General features: G+C 41.4%; 2 protein-coding genes across 5 annotated transcripts in view; one reads left to right on the top strand and one right to left on the bottom strand.

Annotated features, from left to right (window-relative positions):
• TRH (thyrotropin releasing hormone) overlaps positions 1-16,460 on the bottom strand; it is a 74,487-nt gene extending 58,027 nt beyond the window's left edge. The window contains exon 1 of the mRNA XM_045493902.1: positions 12,500-16,460. The gene's annotated coding sequence lies outside the window, so the exon portion shown is untranslated. The remainder of the gene's footprint in view (positions 1-12,499) is intronic.
• TMCC1 (transmembrane and coiled-coil domain family 1) overlaps positions 11,520-17,301 on the top strand; it is a 242,260-nt gene continuing 236,478 nt past the window's right edge. For 2 of the 4 annotated variants that reach the window (XM_045493896.1, XM_045493893.1), the window contains exon 1: positions 11,596-11,720. The gene's annotated coding sequence lies outside the window, so the exon portion shown is untranslated. Of the gene's footprint in view, positions 11,721-17,301 lie in introns of all 4 variants that reach the window. The other 2 variants (XM_045493899.1, XM_045493895.1) reach the window with 2 other exon arrangements.

The following is a 17,301-nucleotide window of genomic DNA, read 5'->3' as shown; positions in this document are numbered from 1 at the left end:
ATAAGAACCTTACCCTAAGATTTTAATGGACTGGATTTATGGTAAGCATGATCTAGGCTTTCTAGTGTGAGGTTATGATCTGTGGGGCTCAGAAACTGATGGCAGCCACATTCTCCATCATGAGGAGAAAGCTGGTCTGATAGAATAAAGCTAAGAGAAGCATAGAGGAAGAACCTACTCTAGGATCCAGGTGTCTCTGAGGCTCTTTTCTTTCCTTTTTTTTTTTCTTTCAGATGGAGAGAAAGAGAGCACGTGATCTGGAGAGAGAAGAGGGAGAGAGAGAGAGAATCCCAAGCAGGCTGTGCATCCCTATGACCCTGGGATTGTGACTGGAGCTAAAATCAAGTAGGTCACTCAACCAACTGAACCACCCAGGCACCCCTGAGACCCTGCCTTTTCCATGGATACGTTCTATAAACATACCAGCATCCTTCTAATAAGTTGCTGTGATTTTGTGAAGCCTGTATGTTTTGGATTTTAATGATTTGAAACTAAAATAGACCATTTTGGTTGGGATCTCCCAACCAAATGAGATCCCAACTCATTTGGGTTCAGATCCCAACCACTAGCAATTCCAATCATAAGACCCCAGTAGGAAAGATGTCAGAGTTCCATTCCCCTGGAACTAAATGTATTATTGGCTCTGCTTGGATGGAATGAAGACCATGGGAGTTGGCACCAAGGACTTGTCCCACTGGCTCTGTCTGAGTCCCAGGGAGGGCCATGGTTTTCACACTATTGATAGAACCATTGGTACTCATCTCTACCTTACCTGCTAGGCTCTTGGAATGTGGCATTCTCCTACCCCCTCAGGATTAAGGCCAGGTCAGTGGAAGGAATATATGGTTTATTGTCAACAGAAAGAAACAAGAGGAGTGGTGCCTGGGAGGCTCAGTCAGCTGAGCATCTGACTCTTGATTTCAGCCCAGGTCATGAACTCATGGCTTGTGAATTTGATCCCTGCATTGGGCTCTGGGATAATGGTGCAGAGCCTGCTTGGGATTCTCTCTTTCTGCCCCTCCCCTGCTCATGGGCTCTCTCTCACACAATAGATAAATAAACTTTTAAAAAATAAAAAGAAAGAAAGAAAGAAAGAAAAAGAAAGAAAGAAAGGGAAAGGGATTAAAACTCATTGAGTCTCACCTCTTAAGTTATGGGTGGGAGACAGAGAAGAGGCTAGGGGAAGCCCTCCATGCCAAGATGAAAGGAGATTAGTCACAATCCCTTACTTCTGCCTAAATCTTAAAATGAGGTATAAATTACATAAAGAATCTTAAGAATACATTTCTACAGGGGCACCTGAGTGGCTCAGTCGGTTAAACGTCCCACTTGAGCTCAGGTCATGATCTCACGGTTTATGGGTTCAAGCCCTGCGTTGGGCTCTGTATTGATAGCTCAGAGCCTGGAGCCTACTTCGGATTCTGTCTCTCCCTCCCTCTCTGCCCCTCCCCTGCTCATGCTCTGTCTCTCTCTGTCTCTCAAAAATAAATAAAACATTAACAAAAACAATTTTTTTTAAAGAATACATTTCTACATACATACACACTTGTATAACCACCATTCAGATCCAGATCCAGAACATCATAAGCATCCAAGAAGACTGCTATGTACCCCTTCCTAGTCAATATGCTGCGCCACCCCCCCCCCCATTGTGACCCATCTCTATCATCTTAGGTAGTTTTGCCTGTCCTTGAACTTCATGTAATGGAATCATACAGTATGTGGACTTTTGTGTCTGGCTGCTTTTTCATTCAACATAATATACTGGCCTCAACACTCTTGATCTTCATGGTACTCCTGTAACAATAGTTAACTGTTAGGTGCCAGGTGGTGTTCCAAGAGCTTTACATGTGTATATTCATTTACTGCTCAGAGTATACCTCTGGGTTAAGTATAGATAAAGGTGCTGGGGCACAGAGACGTGAGATACCTTGCCCGAGACATGGGTCTGAAGTGGCAGAGTTAAAACTGGAGGCGGGCACTCCATCTCCGTCTAAGTTCATATCTAAGAAGTAGGAGATCTCCTATACATTTAAGGGCTGAGAGGCTAACTGGGTAGATCTGGGTCTTTGGAGGCTCAAGTTAGGGCAACAGGAATAAATGTGCTAAATAGAGTAAAGGGTTGTATAAATATAAGGCAGGGCCATATTTCATTTAATATTAATAGAGTTGCCCTTCCGTCATTTACTAATCCAATAAATATTTATTGAGAACCTAAAGAGATACGTGGAAGGTCAGTGGGTTCAGAACAATAGAGACAAAGTCCCTGCATTGTGGAAGTCACAGTCCAGAGAGGAAAGCAGGTGTTTAAGGGAAATTACATGTATGTCGGGCTAATAAAGGGGAAGTTCAGGATGCTTTCCCTGGTGTGTGTTGGGAGAAGCTGACCTTGTCTGTGGGGTCAGAGAAGTCCTCTCTAAGGAAATGACATTTTAGCTGTGACATGAGAAGTCAGCAGAGTCTGAGAGAAGGTGTACCGGGCACAGGAAACAGCACAATCAAAGATCCTGAGGTAAGAGAGAGAAACTAGCACAAGAATTAGAAATTCAGAGTTACTAGCATATGACAATTTGCCATAAAACAGTGACTTAGCCTGCTTTCATGGAAATGAAATTTCTTATGACAATTTCAATCTTTACTTTCTCTCTCTCTCTCTTTATATATCATGGACACTAGATGTGACAGCCTTTTTTGATCACTCTAGATCTTAACTAGTTTTTACTAAGTTTTAATTTTGTGAAGATACATTCTTTACTTGTTACCTACATTAGCAGAGTTAAACACATCCTGAAAGAAGACACATATGGAGGCATCTTTGGAAATGTGATGTTATTGCTACAAAGATACTGCAATACTTCAACGGAAGTTACACAGAATTTTACCAAACAACTTAAGGTTTTCAGTTCCTCTGCATTCATTTCCTATCAATACTATCGCTAACTAATATCCATTAGTTAATTTTAACTATCAATTTTTAACAGTTGTTGCAATTCATGCTCACTGCCATTCTTCAAATTACATGTCACTTAGTCCAGTGCTTAGTTCAGATCGCCAGATTGCCTAAAATAAAGACTTTGACTAAGCTGATCTGGAATAGGGCTAAGGTTCTGCTTTTTTTATTTTTATTTTTTTTTAACGTTTATTTATTTTTGAGACAAAGAGAGACAGATCATGAACGGGGGAGGGTCAGAGAGAGGGAGACACAGAATCTGAAACAGGCTTCAGGCTCTGAGCTGTCAGCACAGAGTCTGACGCGGGGCTCGAACTCACGGACCGCGAGATCATGACCTGAGCCAAAGTCGGCCGCTTAACCAACTGAGCCACCCAGGCGCCCCTAAGGTTCTGCATTTTTAACAATCCCCCAGGTGATGCTGATTCTTATGGTCCAAGGACCACATGAATAGTAAGGATTTAGATTAAAGACTGAACAAGGTCATTATTTTCGTTCAGTAGCATGCATTTTTATTTTAAAAATGACATTGCAGTTTCAAATGCAGGATAAAAAAGAAACTTATTTTAATTTTTTTAATGTTTATTTATTTTTGACAGACAGAGTGTGAGTGGGGAAGGGGCAGAGAGAGAGAGAAAGACACAGAATCTGAAGAGGCTCCAGGCTCTGAGCTGTCAGCACAGAGCCCTATGTGGGGCTTGAACTTACAAGCCGTGAGATCATGACCTGAGCCGAAGTCAGATGCTTAACTAACTGGGCCACCCAGGGGCCCCAAAAAGAAATTTATTTGAAAATTTGGGTTTGGATCATAGGTAGTTTGAAGGATTTGCAACTGAAATCTCCTTTTTCTAGTATTTTCTATGTTGAAGAGATTGAAACCAATGTCAAGAGGCTCTGCAACTTATTAAAAATCAATCATCTATTTTTTTTAAAGAGAAAGACATTTCTAATTTTTTAATGTTTTATTTATTTTTGAGAGAGGGAGAGATACAGAGCATGAGCTGGGGAGGGGCAGAGAGTTAGGGAGACACAGAATCCCAAGCAGACTCCAGGCTTTGAACTGTGAGCACAGAGCTCCATGTGGGGCTTGAACTCACAAACTTGTGAACTGCGAGGTCATGACCCTAGCCGAGTCAGACACTTAACCAACTGAACCACCCAGGTGCCCCAATAATAATCTATTTTTTGAATTTTTGTTTTTTGAGAGAAAGAGAGAGAGTGCCAGTGAGGGAGGGGCAGAGAGAGAGGGAGACAGAGGATATGAAGCATGCTCTGTACTCTCAGTGCAGAGCCCAATGTGGGGCTTGAATTCACAAACCACAAGATCATGACCTGAGCCGAAATCAAGAGTTGGACGCTTAACTGACTGGGCCACCCAGGTGCACCAATGATCTATTTTTTGTTTTTGCTTTTTTAAAAATGTTTATTTATTTGTTTTTGAGAGAGAGAGAGAGAGCACAAGCAGGGGAGGGGCAGACAGAGAGAGGGAGACACAGAATCTGAAGCGGGCTCCAGGCTCTGCGCTGCCAGCACAGAGCCCGACACGGGGCTCAAACTCACGAGCTGTGAGATCATGACCTGAGCCAAAGTCACACCCTAACCAACTGAGCCACCCAGGTGCCCCAACAATCTGTTTTTTAAATAATCTATTTTTTTTTTGTAAGCATTCTCATTTAGTTTTTCTTTGAAGAACTTCTTAATCCCTTTCAGGTTTTTGAGAGCATTATGTACATCCAAAATTATGTTTTTTTGTGCGTTGAATTTTCTGTACCATTTTATTTAAACAATTCATTTTACCTAAAGCATCATACCAAGTCAGTCAAATTTAGACAAGGATATGTTTGAAAGCAGAACATCAGCCGGTATTTCAGGACCTGTGTTCTATATTAATATCATCATAAAAAAGATCATTGCACACTGTTTGTAACTGAGTTTTTACTGGCATGATAGTATCAATTCAATTTCCCCATCATATATTTAACAGTGGTTTCACATTTATGTTCAATGTTTTTCAATATACCCAAGTGTTTAACTGAAACTGAAAAGCAGTCATGTAGTTTTTGGAGGATATTTTTAAATTCAGTAATGTCAAAGGAGAGTTTGACTGCACTGTTCACAATGAAGTTTAAAGAATGCTTTAAAAATATATACAACGGTGTATCATTTTTTTTCAAAGAACAATTACAATGCTACATTTTCCCCATATAGTTGCATCATTGTCATATTTCTTGTTTCTCAAATGATTTTTGTCAAGTTCAGTGTTTGTAAGTATTTTATTAAAAATTTAAAGTGGGGGTGCTTGGCTGGCTCAGTCGGTGGAACATGAAACTCTTGATATTCGTGTTGTGAGTTCAAGTCCCATGGTTGGTGTAGAGATTACTTAAAATAAAATTTTTAGGAGTGCTTGGGTGGCTCAGTCAGTTAAGCGTCCAACTTTGGCTTGGGTCATGATCTCATGGTTCGTGAGTTCCAATCCTGCATCAGGCTCTCTCTGCTGTCAGTGTGGAGGCTGCTTTGGATCCTGTGTTCCCCTTTCTCTCTGCCCTTCCCCTGCTCTCCCTCTCTGTCTCAAAATAAATAGACATTTCAAAAATAAATAAATAAAATCTTTAAAGGAACGTATTTGAGTTTAGAAATCTACAAGTTGAATCATAATTATTATCTGTGTTACATACATTAGGTATTGAACCTAAAATAATGAGTTAATGTTTAGCACTTCTCACCTTATCCCCAAGTATATCTTTTATAACACCTGTTAACATTTTAATAAATGGGTTTTATATTCATCCCCTGAGTAATGTGCCATGTTTTTTTGGTGTTATTTGATTTTGCATAAATACTCTTCCATGATGTTACCAAATGTTGCCAAATGGATGATATTCCAATTTCCGCACTGTGAAAAGTAATTGGGTAAGTGTTTGAATGTTAGATATTACCTCACCAAGAGCAGAATCATTTGTATAATGTTTTCAATAGGAGCACACCAATATTTCTTCCCATTTTATACAGTATTCTGCAGCACTATTTTTCACTGTGTCCCATGTATCTCTGATGTTTTTTTCTGTGTTTTCCCTCCTTTTCCTTTTCTGTGCTTTAATCTGTATTCTTTTGATTGTATCTTTTAGTTCACTAATCTTCTGTTCTGCTGTTTCTAATCTGCTATGAATTATATCAAATGAATTTTTTTTTAAAGATTTTGTTTTTTAAGTAATCTCTACACTCCAAGTTTGGGGCTCAAACTTATAACCTGGAGATCAAGAGTCCTGTGCTCTACTGACTGAGCCAGACAGGCTCCCTTAATGAATTCTTTTTAATCACAATTTTATTAAGACATACTATACATACAATAAACTGCAATTGTTTATAGTACACAATCAGATGAACTTTGACCTAGGTATATACCCATGAAACCACTGCCATAATCAAGATTCAGATTATTCTGATCACCTCCAAAAGTTTCTTTGTACTCATTCACCCCTCATCTCTCTTTCTCCATATCTGGACCCGGGAAAGTTCCCTGGGTCTATAGTGCTCTCACTATAGATTAGTTTGCATTTTCTAGAATTTTATGTGGAATTATACAATATGTATTCTTCTTCAGCTTCTGTTGCTCAGTATGTTTTTGGGATTCATCCACATAGTTGGGTGTATTGGTAATTCATCCCTTTTAACTGCTGAGTAGTATTCCATTGTATAGATATACCAAATTTGTTCATCCATTTACCTGTTGATGGGTATTTGAGTTGTTTCCAGTGTTTGGATACTATGAGTAGAGCTGCTATAAATATTCTTGTACAATCTTGGTGTGGATATGTTTTCATTTCTCTTCGCTATATGATAGTCTTTTTGAAGTGTCCATTTGGCTTTACTCTAGTCTCCAGTTATTTTACACTAGTCAACAGTAATCTAAGTGTTGCTATGAAGGCATTTTTGTATAGACAGTTAAAATCCTTAATCAGTTGACTTTAAGAAAGGGAGATCATCCTAGATAATTTGGTTTGGCCTGATTCAATCATGGGAAGTCATTAAAAACAGAGTTGAGTTTCTCCTGAAGAAGATATATTGCCTTGGGACAACAGTTTCTGTCTTAGCCTGAAAGTTCCAGTAGGCCCTTCCTGATAGCCTGCCCTATGAATTTTAAATGTGCTTAAATAGCCCTTTTCCCCACCCCCAATTGCATAAATCAATTTCTTGAAATAAATCTCTTATTTCTTGTCTTCTACTTGTCCTGCTTCTCTGAACCCTGATGGATACAGATTTTGGTATTGAAAGTGGTTCTAAATGAACAGAATCTTAAGAATGAGTTTTCTGGATTGGTTCTCTAACCTGGTTAGATTTAAATGTTTGTTTGTTTGTTTATTTATTTATTTATTTATTTGAGAGAATAGAGACAGTGCAAGCAGGGTAGGGGCAGAGAGAGACAGGAAGAGAGAGAACCTCAAGCAGGCTCCATGCTGTCAGCACAGAGCCCCATGTGGGGCTCAAACTCATGAACTGTGAGATGGTGACCTGAGCCAAAATCAAGAGTTGGTCGTTTAACGGGACTGAGACACCCAGGCATCCCTAACCTGGTTAGATTTAAAGGCACTAATGACTATTTCCAGTGGTAAAGAGGGTACTGGTAGTCCATGGCATGATGAGGCATTGGGTACTCCTAATCAAATACCTATGTCAAGCGAGGTCGTTAGTGGCCATGTATTTTCCACCTTAGAATATTGTAGTCAAATTAGGAATATAATGGGATTGGCTGGTTGCTCCTAACTGTACTGAAGAAAGTGGGGAAAGAAAAGGTTGAGCTCAAACTATGCATAGATGACTTGAAAGCTTCTGAATCTGCCTCGAAATAAAACCTTAGTGCCAAGATTTCTGAAAACCAAACTCAGAGCCTCATTCTGCAAGTGGCTAATAGAAACGCTGGTTAGAGTCTGGCAGGCCCCATGAATTACAGTGCAGAACCCTAGGGTTTTGGAGCAAAACACTGCCATCATCTACATATAACTACTCTCCTTTTGAGAAATAGTTTTTGGCTTACTACTGAGCCCTAGAACAGACTGAATGCTTGACCATGGCCATCAAGTTACCATGTGATCTGAGCTGCCCATCATGAACTAGGTGTTATCTGACTCACCAAATTATAAAGTTGTGCATAAATGGCAATCACAAATGGTATGGTTACTGAAGGTATGAGTACGTTGTATGAACAAGTGGCCCAAATGTCCTTGGTCTCTTGCTACAGTATCTTTTCTCTCTCAGCCCACAGATAACAAACCATTGGGGCATCCCTATGACCAGTTGACTGGGGAAGAGAAAGGGTAGTCTTGGTTTATAGCCTTGTGTACAAAGGTTCTGCACAATATGCAGGCACTGGGTGAAAATGGACTGCTATAGTACTATAGCTCTTTTCTGGGATAATCTTGAAGAATAATAGTGAAGGAAAAGCCTCCTGGTTGGCAGACTTCGAGCAGTGCACCTGCTTCCTCATTTTGTCTTGAAGGAGAAATGGCCAGAAGCTCTGTTGGTCTGGAGGTCTTAGCTCCAAAGGGAAGAATGCTTCCACCAGAAGACCCAACAATGATTCTTTTTCTTTTTCTTTTTTTTTTTTCACTTTTCAAAAGAATTTTATTTTTTGCATTTTATTTAAATTCAAGTTAGTTAACATATGGTGTAATAATGGTTTTAGGAGTAGAATTTAGTGACTCATCACTTACATGTAACACCCAGTGCTCACCCTGACAAGTGCCCTCCTTAATGTCCATCACCCATTTAGCCCATCCCCCCAACCAACACCCCTCCAGCAACCCTCAGTTCTCTGTATTTAAGAGTCTTTTATGGGTTGCCTCCCTCTTTGTTTTTATCTTATTTCTCCTTCCCTTCCCCTATATCCATCTCTTTTATTTCTTAAATTCCACGTGAGTGAGGTCATATATTTATCTTTCTTTGATTGACTTATTTCGCTTAGCATAGTTCCATCCACGTTCTTGCAAATGGCAAGATTTCATTTTTTTTTGATTGCTGAGTAATATTCCATATCTCACATCTTTATCCATTTATCAGTCGAAAGACATTTGGGCTCTTTCCACAATTTGGTAGTGCTGCTAACAATGATTCTTTTGAACTGGAAGTGGAGATTGTCACCTGGTCACTTTGGGTATCTCATGCCTCTGAATCAACAGGCAAAGAAGGGAGGGTTTTTTTTTTTTTTAATGTTTACTTATTTTATTTTTGAGAGAGAGAGAGAGAAAGAGGGTACGAGAGAAAGGGAGAAAGAGAATCCCCATCAGCTGTAAGTGCAGAGCCCAACAAGGCTCCAACCCACAAACCATGAGATCATGACTTAAGCTGAAATCAAGAGACGCTAAACCTATTGAACCACCCAGGAGAGCCAGAAGGAAGTTTCTTATATAAATGAAATAAATCACACAGAGAAAGACAGATATATGATTTCACTTATATGTGGCATCTAGACAAAATAAAAAATGAATGAATGAACGAACAAAAAAGAAACAGACCCATAAATATGGAGAACAAACTGGTGGTTGCAAGAGAGAAGGGTGGGGGGCAGGATGGGCAAAATGAGTGAAGCGGAGTAGGAGATACAGGCTTCCAGTTACTGTTTTACACCAGAAATTAATGTAAGAAGGGAGTTCCTGTATTGGCTAGGGTGACTGATCCTGATTACCAAGGGGGAAATGTAATTGCTACTACACAACGGAGATGTATTAACAATAGTTAACACTATATTGCAGTATTAAGTTACAGGATGTCAAAAGTGGAAAGGGAACATCACCTAAGGACTTTGTATTCTCTTTTAGGGAAAGATAAATGTTTTCAGTTGTATGCAGGTTAGTTGTAGCATGTTAGGGGGAAGTATGACCTTGTTGTCTTTATTTGGAGCTTAAGTACATTTAAAGAAATGTGTAGGAGTGGGATTGCTGGGTCATCAGACTTTTTAATTCTAGCTATTCTAATGAGAGGGTAGTGGGAGATCATGGTGGTTTTAATTAGCAAATTCCTGGATGAATAAAGATGTGGAGCATCTTTTTGTTGTTTATTGTTGTTTTTTTCCTTTGGTGAAATGTTTACTAAAACCTTTGCTTATTGTTTAATTGGGTTGTTTATTGTCTTTTTATTACTCAGTTATAAGAGTTCTTTATATATTCTGGATACAAGTCTATTGTCAGATATATTGTATTGCAAATTCTCCCTCCCATCTGTCGCTTGCCTTTTCATTTCTTTAATGGTGTCTTTCAAAGAATAAAGATTTTTTAATTTGATGAAGTTCAAATTACGAACTATTTCTTTTTGTGCCCTAAGAAATCTTTGCCTATCTTGAGACCGCTAAAGATTTTTTTTGTTTTCTTCTAGAAATTTACTTGTAGTTTTAGCTTTCATGTTTATAATCCATTTTTAGTTTCCTCTGGGGCCTCCTTCAGTGCTCCTGAGATCTATAAATGCATCCCCCCATCTAAGATAAACTTGCCACCTCTCTGGCCTTCATTCTTCATCCAAACTATCATCAAGCCCTGTGCCTAGGAGGTGCTCTTCTCTACCACCACCAGTTTACCTTGCCTTGGCTGTTACAGCAGCCTAACTGGCCCCTCTGTCCCAACTCTGAGCCCCCTCCAGAAGTGATGATTTAAAAATAGAAATGATGAAAAATCCTCAATGGCTTCCCCAGATTCTCAAATCCTTGCCCCAATTATTGTATACATCGTTCCGCGCTCCACTCCGCATTCAGGGGTCTTTCAGCACACCATTCTGGCCATGCCAAGTTCTCACGTGTTGTACCTTGTTAACTCCTTTCAAGTCAGCCTTTGGATTCCAGCCTGCACATCCTTGACTAAATTCCTACCCCACCCTCCCAGGTTTTCTGAACACCACGTACCTCCCGGAAGAGATCTTACTAATTACAAGTTGTAACGTTTTGTGATTCTCCCTTTAACGTTGTCCTTCTTCACCAGACCTAATTTCGTGTGGCTAGGGACTCTTTTATTTCCATAATGTACCCCCCGCAAGTGGAACAGGGCCTACCACACGGAAGCCTCAATTCATAAGTGATGAACAAATAAATGAATTAGAAAAATGGAATAATAAAGGCATAGGCTGATGGCCGCTTGTGGTCCCTTCAGTGGTAATTACCAGACGGCAAATATTAACAGTCTCGGTCTTTTTCCCAGCAGCGGACGAAAACCTGCTAGATCGGAGAAGGGAGGAAGGCATTTCAATCAAGGTAGGAAGAACAGGTGTGTGATCCGGAACGGCGGCTGTAAGTCTGCTCAAGCCTGTGTAGCTCTGGGCCCTCGCTCCCTAGAAAAAGGGGTCAGACCAGAGTGCCTTAGTTTCTAGACCTTACGCCCGGAGGAACCCATCCGGACTAGCACAGGATCACCTGCCAAGGTTCTGCTCTCCGGCCCAGCAACCGCGTGGGTGGGGCCACGCCTTCCGGGGGCCGTCCCCGCCCCTTGCAGCGTGCGCGCGCCCGTCGCCGCCTCGCGCTTGCGCGGCCAGCTGGGGGCGGAGGTTGTGGGCGGTGGCGGCGGGTGCGCGCGCTCTCGCCCCCTCGCGCCGGTTCGCGCTCCCGCGCCGGGGCTGAGGAGGCTGTGGCGGCTGCAGCGGCGGCTGCGGCGGCTGAGGCGGCGCGGGGGGAGGGCCGGGAGGGGGGTGGTTGGGGGGGATGGACCGAGCGAGGCGGCCGCAGCGGCAGGAGCCGGCGCTTGAGCTCGAGCCACGGCGCTGGCGGAGACGCCGGCTGCCCCTCCCCTCCGCACCGGTGAGTGAGTGCTCCCGCCCCGGACGCTGGCTGCGGCCGCGGCCCCTCACGGCCCTTCCGCCGCGGGTGTGGAGAGTCGTGAGGGGAGCGTGGCCCAGAGGCGCGGCCGACGCGGGCCCGGCCTCCCGCTCGCGGCCTGGCGCGGCTCGGACCCTCGGTCGCCTCCGTTCGGGGCTGGAGCTCCGGGCCTAAGACTCGTCCTCCAGCATCCCGCCGGGCCTTTTTCCTTTCCAGCTCGTTCCGCTGTCACTTCGACCCTGGGGCTTCCCTCCCCACCCCCTCTCTTCGCCCCCCTTTCCAGCCCCCCCCCTTTCCAGCCCCCACCTTTCCAGGGCCAAGGGGAGGGAGGGGAGTGTGATGAGTTGGGCCGAGGCCTGAGGGACTGTTTGGGAGTAGACTCTGGTGGGGGTCTGGGGTCCTATGAGCCCTCGCTCGTCCCGGTGTCCCCAGAAGTTGGCCACTGGGGCCCAGCTGTTGCCACCTGAAACCAGTTTTGCACCTTTTGTTTTGATTTTGAACTTGTCGTTTGGGGGAGGGGGGAGGAGCCCGCTGTACTGGGAAAGGGAGAATAGGTGCTGCAAGGTGGGCCGTGAGACTAGGCTGGCTGGGCTTGGCCTCGGAGTGCCTTTTGTTAATCCATTTAGGAAGAGAAAAGGGGGCTCAGTGAGTTGCACCTTCCCTAAAGGGCAGATATCCGTTTATAGCTTGCAAACCCCTGCTTTTTTCATTTTAAGCAAAGGTGTGTGTAGTGTTGGTCCAATTGTTGGTTTGGTTCCTACCTTAACAACATTGATGATGAGGCTCTCCCAGGTGAATCCGCAGCTGAGTTTCTTGAAGCAGCCCACTTGAGCTGTTGGCTGATTTCTCCCTTTTCTTTGATGACACCATCCACGAGTCCTGGTAGATTATAGTCACCGCTTTTGCAAGTCTGCCTTTTCATCCTGACTTGTCACAGAAGAAAGGAAGAACACACAGTCTAATCCAAAATGGTTGCTATAAGTCTGACATACTCATAGGCATCTCTAGGAAAGGTCTGAATTCCTAAATTAGTTAATTCTAAAAAATAAAAATAAAAATAAAATCCAGGGCTTAAAAAGCATGTAGCTGCTTTAACAACCAAACTTTGATATGTTTACGTCTTTTGACCAGTATCTTAAATTTTGGAAGAGATTCGTTAAACTGAATCCTTGTCTTTGAAGTACCTGTGTATAGAAATTGTTGCAAAGCCTGGAGGAAAGAACCTTATGAAAATGTTAATGACAAGATTCCTGCAGGGGGTAGGTATGTTGTTTTCCTCCATTTGTAGATTAAAACAGTGAGACCAGAATTGTGAGTAGGTGGTAGTTTTACTAGTGTCCTGTAACACACGATGCTTTTAGGTGGGATTTTAACGTAACAATACCTTGTCCTCTACCAACAGAATTGGCTTGTATTTTTGTTTTTTTTTTGAAATCACACACCCACTCTCTGGCTAGTATAGAAAGATTAAAAAGCTGCTTCTGGTCTGTGGGTGGTAACCTTTTAATTTCTAAAGAGTTTTCAGTTGCTTACAGAATAGATTGCTGATCAGCGTAGGAAAAATTTAGATATTAGAATTTCATTAGCACGTGATTGAGATCTGTTATAATTATGAACATTAAGATTTGGCATAGTGTGGATGTTGTATACTATGTATAGGAAATTAGATTTCTCAGAGGATTTGCATCTTACGGTAAACAGAGGTGCCGTCCGCTGACAGAATGTTGTTACACCTTCCAGTAGTTGAGGGAATCTTTTATAAGCACAAAAAAACCTGTACAGTTTGATGAAGAAACCCAATGACCTGGACTAGTTGGTGACCACCATTTCTTTAAGCTGTTTGTTCCTTCTCTCCACTAGAATATTTCCCCTTTTCTGCGAGAGTCATATATGCACAAAACCTATAATGGCTAAGGGCTTAAGTTTAAATTCCTCAAAATGACATTTATGAATTCCTCAAAATCACATTTATGATTTATTTCTTCATAGAATATTTATTGAGTCCTTATTTTGTTCCAGAAGTTTTTCTAAATACTGGGCAGTGGTGGGGAACAAAATAGACAAGGTCCTTGTTATTGGGCTTTTTTCGGTTTGTGTGAGAATGAGGATAACAAACAAGTAGACAGGATAATTTTGGGTAATGCTGTAAATCAGCAATTAGCAAACTTTTTCTGTTAAAGACCGGAAAGTATTTTAGGCTTTATGGGCCATACACTTTTTGTTGCAACTACTCAACTCTGTTGTTGTAGTGCAAAGTAGCCACAGACCGTACATAAACAAGTGTTTCTGTGTTCTAATTAAAGTTGGTAGGAGTGCCTTGGTGGCTCAGTCGGTTAAGCTTTCCACTAGTGATTTTGGCTCAGGTCATGATCTCATGGTTCCTGGGATTGAGCCCTGAGTAGGATTCTGAGCTGACAATGTGGAACCTGCTTAGGATTCTCTTTCTCTCCCTCTCTTTTCTGCCCCTCCCTCACCCATGCATGCACATTCTCTTTCTCTCTCAAATAAACAAAAAAACCCAAACAACTTTGTACATTGAAATTTGAATTTCATGTAATTTTCCCATGTCACAAAATATTCTTTTTCATTTTTTTCGGGGGGGGGCTCATATTAAGACATAGGACAGGCTGGATATTGGCCTGTAGGCTCTAGTGTGGCCCTTTATAGAAAAAGTTTGCTGATTCCTGATATCAGCTATGAAGAAGATAAGACAAGATGTGACAAGTGAGTGACTGGTGGGGTTGGTGGGGAGGCCTCACTAAGGAGTAGATATTTCATTTGTGGCCTAAAAGATGGAAGAATTTTACTGGCAAATGAAACAGCAAGTACAAAGATCTGCAAGTGGAAATGAACTGGTCCTGTGTTCCCCAGCATTGAACTTTACATACCATGTCATTCTTGCCTTTGTGACTCTGCTCATTTTGTTTTTAAGTAGGTTGCCTATTCTGTCAGGTTTTAAAAGTCTACCCATAATAGAATCTAAGACTTGGAAGAGATCTTAACTTCCTACCCAGTTGCTCTCTTCTAAAATGTTCTCAGTGGTTTTTCAGCTTCTGTTTGAAACCTTTGATGATTGTAAATTCATTACTTTGAGATAGCCTATGCCATTTTTGGATAGTTCTAATTGTTAGAATGTTCTTCATGTTGTAATAGGATTCACCCTTTCTACCTTTTTTCCCTGATGCTGCCTTACAGTGACTATGGCATAAGCCTACAGTGGGTTGCACCTCATTCCCAGGGATCAGTTCTAAAGCCAGGACTTGAAACAAAAATCACATAAAATGAAAACTATATTTGAAAATCCCGTAAATTGCTTAAAAAGTATTGTATACATGTTTTTGTGTATATAGCAATATATAATTCTTGGGCACTTTGCAAACTGAGAGCCACTGTGCATTACTGAAGGAAGGTGCAAGAGGAAATTATTATGTAGATATCCAGGCCTTCAAATAGTTTTGCTTTTTTTTTTTTTTAATTTTTTTTTTTTTCAACGTTTATTTATTTTTGGGACAGAGAGAGACAGAGCATGAACGGGGAAGGGGCAGAGAGAGAGGGAGACAGAATCGGAAACAGGCTCCAGGCTCTGAGCCATCAGCCCAGAGCCTGACGCGGGGCTCGAACTCACGGACCGCGAGATCGTGACCTGGCTGAAGTCGGACGCTTAACTGACTGCGCCACCCAGGCGCCCCTAGTTTTGCTTTTTAAAACAGCTGTCAAATCCGTATCAGAGAGTGGTAGATGGTGGCAAATTTTAATGTTTTTCTGCTTCCATGCAGAGTTTATTTTATTGTATTTTTACATTAAGCCTCTATTATATTAATGTTTATAAATATGTTGTGAATATTAAATGAGATAATATATATAGAAGCACCTGGCACATGGTAAGTGGTCAATAAATGTTTGCCAGATTTAGAGTTTTTGCTTCAGTGGGCTCACATGCACACTGTCCTTTGAAAAGTTGCAGAGAAGAACTTGGCCACCTGCTTCCTGTCTTTCCAAATTGGCATTTCCTGTTGTGGCTTTACCAAACAGCTGTCATTCTCTATGTCCTTGAGTGTTGGTCACATTTTACCAGAGGTCAGCTAGTAAGTTAAATGGCTGTATGTTGTAACTGTTCTGCCACATGACTCAAAGTATTTGAACACTGCTGTTGTCTCCCACTCAGGTCTTTACTTTTCAGGGCTAAACTTCATGTCTTTCATTTCTTTTAATATTTTTTTAATTTCTTTACCCTCTTGTTGTTCTTATGAGTACACCAGTTTATTGTTGTTTATTTTTACTTTGGTACCCTGAATTACATTTTAAGGTACAAACTCATCTTTCATCTCCTTGATGAAGTCTACCTTCATAATTCTAGACCTTCTGTATATTCCTAATATATTTTTAGCTACACTTCTCAATTTAATATTTTTTAAAATTTATACTTGTTCACAAGCATTTTTCTTACTTCACAGTGAGACAATAAGCTTCTTCAAGGCCAGCACCTTGTTTCATGTATCTTTTGTGTCCTGATGCACTGAGGAAAATTTCAGGCATGCAGTAGATCATAAGTGTCTGATGTCAGCTCAGGTCAGGATCTCACGGTTTGTGAGTTTGAGCCCCATGTTGTGCTCTGTGCTGTCAGTTCAGAGCCTGGAGCCTACTTCATATTCTGTGTCTCCCTCTCTCTTTGCCCTTCCCCTGCTTGCACTTTCTCTCTCTCAAAAAAAAAAAAAAACAAAAAAAAAACCATGCAAAAAAACCTTTTAAAATAAACTTTTTTTTAGAAGTGTTATATTTACTTCATTATTGTGAAGATAGTACAGAGAGTTCCTGTCTATCTAGTTTCCCTTATTATTAACATATTAGTGTGGTACATTTGTCACAAGTAATGAACCATTATTGATCCATTATTACTAAGTTCTACAGTTTTTCTTTTAATATTCCTTTTTTTTGTTCTAGGATCCCATTCAGGATGCCATGTTACATTTAATAGTCTTGTCTCTTTAGCTCCTCTTGGTTCTGATGATTTCTCTGACTTTCATTGTTTTTTTTTTTTTTTTTTTTAATTTTTTTTTTCAACGTTTATTTATTTTTGGGACAGAGAGAGACAGAGCATGAACGGGGGAGGGGCAGAGAGAGAGGGAGACACAGAATCGGAAACAGGCTCCAGGCTCTGAGCCATCAGCCCAGAGCCCGACGCGGGGCTCGAACTCACGGACCGCGAGATCGTGACCTGGCTGAAGTCGGATGCTTAACCGACTGCGCCACCCAGGCGCCCCCCTTGTTTTTAATGACCTTGGCAATTTTGAAGATAACGGATTAGGTATTTTTGTAGACTCGCCTTCAGTTGGAATTTGTGTGATGCTTTTCTAATGGTTAGACTAATGTACTGTGATTTTGGAAAGACCACAGAGGTAAAGTGTCATTCTCATCACAAACCAGAAGTACATACTAGTGATGTCACTTGCTGGTGTTGATGTTAACTTTGATCGCTCAGCTTGAGGTAGTGTTTGTTTTCTAAACTATAAAGTTAACCTTTTTGTTCTTCTCTTTCTGTCCATATTCTGGAAGAAAGTTACTA

Source organism: Leopardus geoffroyi, chromosome A2, assembly GCF_018350155.1.
Source record: "Leopardus geoffroyi isolate Oge1 chromosome A2, O.geoffroyi_Oge1_pat1.0, whole genome shotgun sequence".
NCBI classification, from domain to species: domain Eukaryota; kingdom Metazoa; phylum Chordata; class Mammalia; order Carnivora; family Felidae; genus Leopardus; species Leopardus geoffroyi.
The sequence above is the reverse complement of the archived record's forward strand: the minus strand, read 5'-3'. Positions and strand labels throughout refer to the sequence as shown.